Genomic DNA, 7,321 nt, shown 5'->3' on the forward strand with positions numbered 1-7,321 from the left:
AATTTCAGTCGCATACTAGGGCTCAATGCCTTTGTCGTGAGAGTAAAGCAGACAATAGAATATGCAACAGGTTCAAGTTTCCTGTTGTCTGCTTTACTTTCACACACAAAGCCCTGGACAGCAGTGTGCAACTAAAACTTCCATCAAAGAGGCACATATGCTAGCTGAGCTTTACACAAATGCATCATTCCTGAAAACATGCGAAGTGCATAGGCATACCAGCATGCGAGGTTGTAAAAATAGCATTGTTTTGTTTTTTTGGCTTTATTGCAAAAACTGCATGCATAAATAGTCTACACTAAAAAAATATCGATGTTGAAGCTGCATGCAAACATAGACGGAATGGCATGGTAAAATGCAGGCCAACTGGAGTATTAAGAATCTACTTTAATAATTTTTAAAAATTATCCTTGGCCGTGACAGCTCTTCCCTTGGGGAGGTGGTGGAGGAAAAGGTATTTATTGAAACCTAATACTGTATTTCGGAATTAGCGAGATGATAGAGTTCTCTGTGGGCGGCCTCCGCAGGCCGGGATTCCAGGAGCAGTTACTATCCTGTGCATTCGCTCGTTCAGCTGTTGCTGGTCTTTCAGGCCTAAGATGGAAAGAGCAGGTTGGGCTCCTCCTGCAATAGAAGGGAAAATGAAATTCAAGTTATCTGTGCTGAACTTTGATTACACATCTCCAAGGGCAACTGCCAGTTTCCCTCAATTGCTTTTTCCAGATGGCACTGTACGCATGCATCTCCATTCAGAACTGTCACATACTATATAGAAAGGTCACATAACTGCAGCAAAACCCATGCAGAATAACAAAAGATACAAACGTAGTTTGACCAGAACCTGGCATTCAGTATTTTAATGTTTTTATGTCGTCTCTTTGAACATGCCACTCTGAACAAACATGGCATGTTATGCTTGCTGCTATGCGCCCTCAGCAATGCCCAAGACATGGAGTGCACATGCAGAGAAACTAAGCATAAAGGGTGCTGTATATGAACATAAATAACAGCCAGAGCATTGCAGTATTACACAGGTACGCATTGGCGGCAGAAACCTGCATTTTGAGCGGTTTAACAGGCAGATTTCTAAAGTCATTGTTCTTGCTCTGAAAAGAAGTGATCAATAATAACATCATTTAAAATTGTTACCTTTTTGTTTTGTAAACTGCACGTTTCGCTGGTTTCCATGTACCCTCTACCGAAGACATTCCCTGGGCGTGTCAGGGGTATATCGACATCAACATCTAGGCTACAAGCGTCTAGAAAGCGTCTCCTTAGAGCAGCTGCGACGAAGTAACTTATCTGATAACATGCAAGCTGCTGCAGCAGAATAAAGATAGACATTTGACATGTGGCTAAAGCCCAATGTGGAAGCATAGCCCGCCGCAGTGATTGCGCAGTGTTCATGCTTCTACAAGAGTTAAAAGTAAAGTTATTTGTTTACCCACAGCGCTATATGTGACATTACAATAGCAAGGCTTATAGTTACACAAAACACAAAAAGCTGACAACCACAAGCTCCTGATGTATTACCGGCAGCATGCAGCATGGATGTTAGTTACTGAAATATGGTTGCATAATTCTGGCAACCAGCTGTGCATGTATGTCATGGATTTCTCAACTACGCACAACAAATTACAAAAAAATAATGGTCTTTATAAATGCAGCCAGCTGTTCACAAGAAACACTGTAGCTTTTTTAGGGGGAAGGTAGTGGGCGCCAAAGAAACTGCCCCTGTCCAAGGCCCATAATTTGCCCTTATGTAATATCGGGGACAAAACTGTGTATACACAAACTGCAATCAAAGCACATAACTTTTGCCCCTATGTAATATCGGGGACAAAAGTGTGTGGACTACACAAACTGTAATCAAAGCACATAACTTTCACATCGACCAGGAAACTCTGACCATACTTGTCGATGTGAAAGTTGAACGTTAGTTCTTTCATGTGTGCAAGAGAAATAAGGTCACAATTCGTTTACATCGCGATTCTAGTCCAAAATCTCCAGACATACTGTCCAGAGACTTTCGCCCCCGCAGTATATGCCACCACTTGGGTAAGATATTAGTAAAAGAAGTGTATAAAAGACATTAGTGCTGTTGGACAGCCATAGCTATAAAAATGGTATTGACATTGGAGTACTGCCATAAGGCGGGGCCTGGGCATTACAAAAGCAAGAGTTAGTGTCCGCTGGTCCTCATTTGAACGAACAAAAAGAGGGGGGGGGGAAGAAATCTACCTCAACTACATGTTTTGTGTGACATCAAGCTGCAGTTAGCATTAAAGATATCACACAGTTTTGTGGAAAATTTGGGAGCGCTTTGCTGCTTTCTTACAGGATTGGACAAAAGAGCTCACTATCTTCAGAAAGGCATGTTATATAGAAATGAAAATAGTGAATTTACTGCATCTGGCCACAACAACTTGCACACGGAGAGGAAGATGAACTGAAAACTTTATACATGAATGTACGTATTTACAACAGGTGAAACAATGACCATGATCTATGCCGAAGAGGAAAGATATCAAAATCTAGCTCAGAACGAGTTCTCCACGCCGCGGGGTCCAGTTTTATTAACTTCGGGACTCCGCCCACATTTGTCATCCCCATTAACAAAGAACTCACACATGACTGGCTAACAAACATTTTGGCATGCCTTTCCACTTTCATAAGGTTCTTCACCCTCTCTCTAATACAAACAATGCAAAAGGGACAACAAATTCGTTTCACAACAAACGGAATTTAGAGAATTGACCTCGAAATGATTGGCTCACTAGGTCACATGCCAAACTCTCTCCCCTAGGAAATAAAAAAAGAAAAAAATTAAAACCCATCAAAACGGAGTCCCACGTGCGCAACCATTGCCCAAAGCGTGCACCCTTGGCGGCTCCTTTTACAGGGCAATTATTGGCGCCCGAGTCAGCGCCATTGAGGACCACATCAGAAGAGCCAACCCACATCCTCCCGCTCCGCATCATACAGTCACTGTTACACACTTGCCCTTTTTCAACGCCGCCATCTCCCACCATTGTTGACATCCAGGGTGGGAATCCTCAACGAGACCCCACTCAGCGCGCCTGCACTGAATAATTGTCACTTTTATGGGCTCCCCGACAAGGAAGAGGGCCTTACACCCTTCAACCTGACAGTTTTTTCTTTGAACGATAAGCAGTTCTTCCAAAAGAGGTGCTCGTTTCAAAGCTGTGCTGCCTCGGGGTGATGGGTCCAGTCAGCGTACTAAGGACCCCTTAGTACGCTTAGTACTAAGGACCCCTTAGTTGTATACTGTTCGTAAAGCTCCTTAAATAAAAATGAGCCCCCTACATGACGCAGCAACGAGAACTGCCTGTCCCCGCGTCTTCGAGTGCGATAGCAAAGTCCTTGGAAGAAGGGACTTCTTTCCCTCTCTGCCTACGTTTCCGTTAAGCACTGTAGCTGCTGTAGCTGCCTCTCTGTGCGCGTCTCCCCGCCTCCAGTTCGAGGGCAAGTGGGAGACGGCCGCAGCTGGGCATTGAACAGGTGACCCAAAAAGAGTAGACTAATAATGGTGCCTAGCATACCCACCGATCCCTTACAGAAATCATTAAAGAAATGAAAGCAACACATCAGATAACGCTGCAATGTTTCTAAGTGCAAAGTCGACAACTCCAAGTCATATAAATATATGTACATCTCTGCACATTAATTAGACAGAAACAGTGCAGAGTAAACTAATCATTCAGTGTCTGGCAACACTATTAAAAGGGGATAAAGGCTACGGGGGGCTACGATTATTAGTACCGTTTTGCCTCTAAACTACAATAACATACTTGTTGCAAGCTTAAAATCAAAGATTCACACCTGTCCCACCCACAGCAATGGAACACACATCTGACTCAAGTCTGCAGAGAAAGAGCAAGCTAGACTATTACAGACGCACCCTTGGTTGTTTTTCTGGCATTTCTGAGGGTGAAGAATCTGACTTGTCAGTAGCATGTATATGAATAAGAATCCTATGACAGTAAATGCATCAGATTTTCTGGAGTGGCTTTTCTTTGCTCACCACATATCAGGTCAGCTATAATTTATCCAACTTGGCCTAGCTTTATTCTATGAATAACAAAGCTATAGCAGGTACACAGTCGTCCACTCTTAGGCTGAACATGCGAGTGCGTGGCATGCACTTTTCGAGATGCCACTGCATCCATCGCAGCCGCACACCGTAGCGAAGAGGCAGACAGCATGAAGTACCAGCCTCTAGTCCCTCTACCACCACTGGGTTCCCAAACTAGGGACCCCTTGTTTTTGTCAGGACAGGCCCCCTCAGGGTCAGCTAGTGAGTAACCTCCTGTATTTGTATCTGATGGAAATGTTTTCCACCACCACCCACAATACGCAGCTGCGCATCATAGCAGATGTGAAGCAACAGCTCCTGGTCCTTCTACGCATATAAGCCACTTTGCCTTGAAGCATGCCTGCGCACCATAGTAAAGAGGCAGACGACATGACGCAGCAGCTCATGGTACCTTTACACGAGCCCCCCCCCCCCCCCCATTGTACTTCGGTACGCACCATAGCATATATACAGACTACGTCACACAGCAGCTCCTGGTCCCTCTATGCATAAGCCATTTTGTCTCAATACGCACCTGCGTACCTGAGCGAAGAGGCAGACGTGAAGCTGCAGCTCCTGGGCCCTCCATGCACAAGCCACTTAGCATCAATGCACGGCTGTGTACTGTAGTAAAGAGGTGAAGGGCGTTAAGCAGCAGCTCCTGGCCCCTCTACACATCAGCCATTTTGCTTCGATGCGCATCTGCACACCGTAACAAACAATCAGATGTGACAAAGAAGCTCCTGGTTTCTCTACACATAAACCACTTTGCCTCAATGCACGTCTGCACACCGGAGCAAAGAGGCAGATGACGTGAAGCTGGAGCGGCTGGTCCCTCTACGCACAAGCCACTTAGCCTTGATGCATGGCTGTGACGGATGCATTGCTATTTTGCAAACTGCATGCCACACGTTCCCATTCAAGCTAAGAGTGGACGACTGTGTAAACGTAAGATACTAGTTTTTTACTTCAATGGACAATGACAAAAAGTAACATGGTGGACAATGTAAAAAGAATTTGCTGCATAAAGTTTGTTGAAACCAGTTCTACATCCTACATGTAAACAAGCCAAAAACATTACTGTCGAAGGGATGTCCTGTGTGTTTAAAATCATCACGCTCAAACAACTTCAACACTGACAATCATGATTCAATATTAATAATGTAGATAATGATACAATACTCACTTTTAGCCATACCAAAGAAATGAGAATGCAAAGGGATGTTGCTGTTTTTTCCCCGTGGATGACAGTTTTCCATGCTCAAAGTGCTGCTTCCTGTTGGCCTACGAAATCGGCTACAGCAAATGGCATCTGAAAAATTTTTGGAAGCCTCATGCTAGTCTTCAACGAGAAAAGCATTGCCATACAGAAGCAGAATAAAAATACTTTTAGAACACACTAAAAGCACCAACTGCGGTGCTGTTTTTAGGATGACTAGGCACAGGTTTTTGCTGTAGCAAGCCAAATGTTTGCCTTCAATAAGGAAAGCATTCCCATACAGAAACAGAACACAAAAACTTTTACAACACATTAAAAGCATCAATTGCACAAATGCTTGTAAGATGACCAGGTACAGGTTTTTGCTATAGCCCACATCATGTGGCCAGTGGTTATCAGAAGCCTTGTATGAGAGCATGACGCCCTAGATTCAATTTATGGCTATCACTTTATTAACAAGCATGGGTTTAAAGCTACTTTAATATGATAATCTAAGAACATGGTAAGAGCTTTCAGAGCGAGACATAAGCTCAGTAGCATGCACTATAAGGTGCTGCATGGCTCTAGTGTAGCTTTGGCATTATCTCGCTGTCAATAATGCAGTGAAGTTCTGAGGGGCCTTTGAATATCTGTAAGGTCAAAGCAACAGTTTTGTTTTCATCTCACTTTTGCTCAGCTCGTTTTTTTTTTTCGTTTTTTTTAGAGCCCGCGGCTTGCATGGCCTCCCAGTATGCCTGTTTTGCATAAAAGAAGGCGTTGCAGGCACCAGAGCTCACAGCCCAGCTGTATCGCGACGGCGGTATGTCAAATTCGTGCCAGAACAGCGCAGAACAACGGGTCAAGAAAAAGAAAAGTGCTGACTTTTTTTTTCTCTCATCTCCTTGTCCGGTTGTTCTGCGCGGTTCGGTCCCACATGCATAACCAACATGCGCAAGGTGCTGTCCTGGTTTGTCAAAGCTGAAGCAGAGTACTAAACCTTTAGTTATTTAATAGCTACAGCCGTTCCTTCTAGAAACTGTAGTTGCCGTAAAGCTCAAGAGAGAAAGATCAGCGGCTGTCCATTGAGAAAGATCAGCGGCTGTCCATAAAAAAAAAAAAAAACTCGCGACGTTTTCACAAGTGTAGGCATGTCGCACGATAGGCTCGAGTGCAAAAGTTTTCTCGTATTGTTTTTACAACTCAGCACGTTGCGCATGGTTAACAAATTAACTCCTTTAAAGCTCGGGCAGGCACTCCTCTATCAGAGACAGAGAAGTTGCGCGGCTTACTGGCGCCGCGTTCAGTAATGCCGAGAAAGATTGCCCCCAGACTTGAGGCTGCACTTTAGTTAGTCGGCGCGGAGCTATCCTGTCAGTCTCGCCTAAAACACTCGACCGTTCGGCTGCTGTACAGAGCTGTTTCCTTACCCAAAAGCGCAGCACCATCGGTGCATCGAAAAGTTCCACTAAAGAAACAAAAGTTCGGTGAAATACTTACTTTGGAATCGGCGGGTGAACAAAGTGTTCCAGCCGCACCAAGCCACAGCAAAAACAATGCTAGCAGTGCATTACAGCCGTAGGTATTTGTAACTGCGCAGAAAATGCAGAACACGGAAACGTGAAGCCTTCTTCCATGACAAAACTTCAACTTGTCAGGTGGATTCGATTGGCTCATTTCAGATTTTTTTGAGGATGGGTTCGGTTTCGTTCTTTTTGAGCTTGCTGCTTGCTGCGTCTATTCAGCCACTGATTAAAATTTCACCGAAGCATCATGATAGAAAAATGTTTAATGGTCATTAAACTTTTAATCAAAAATTTTGATGGAAGAATTCAACGATGAAACATGCGGAAGATAAAAAAAAACTGTTTAATGGAAACGCTTTCTATCGCATCGATTCGCTCTGGCATCATATAATGCAGACCTGACGGCATTACTGATTTATACGCAGTTCAGACGAGCACGACGACTACAAACTATATCATAGCTGTGTAAAAGCGAATCCAGTGGCGGACGTACGGCGGCTGTCC

The 7,321-nt window shown here is 44.2% G+C and overlaps 1 long non-coding RNA gene across 1 annotated transcript; it reads right to left on the reverse strand.

The window, feature by feature from the left end:
• Positions 1-498: 498 nt before the first annotated feature.
• Positions 499-6,921, reverse strand: LOC146206888 (uncharacterized). Its single transcript, XR_014703296.1, has 3 exons — positions 6,792-6,921; positions 5,283-5,408; positions 499-624 (listed from the first exon to the last, which is right to left on the reverse strand). It is a non-coding gene; the product is annotated as an uncharacterized LOC146206888 (long non-coding RNA).
• Between the last annotated feature and the right edge of the window lie 400 nt (positions 6,922-7,321).

This window comes from Amblyomma maculatum, chromosome 1, assembly GCF_055883805.1.
Source record: "Amblyomma maculatum isolate TAMU_Amacu chromosome 1, ASM5588380v1, whole genome shotgun sequence".
Taxonomy (NCBI): domain Eukaryota; kingdom Metazoa; phylum Arthropoda; class Arachnida; order Ixodida; family Ixodidae; genus Amblyomma; species Amblyomma maculatum.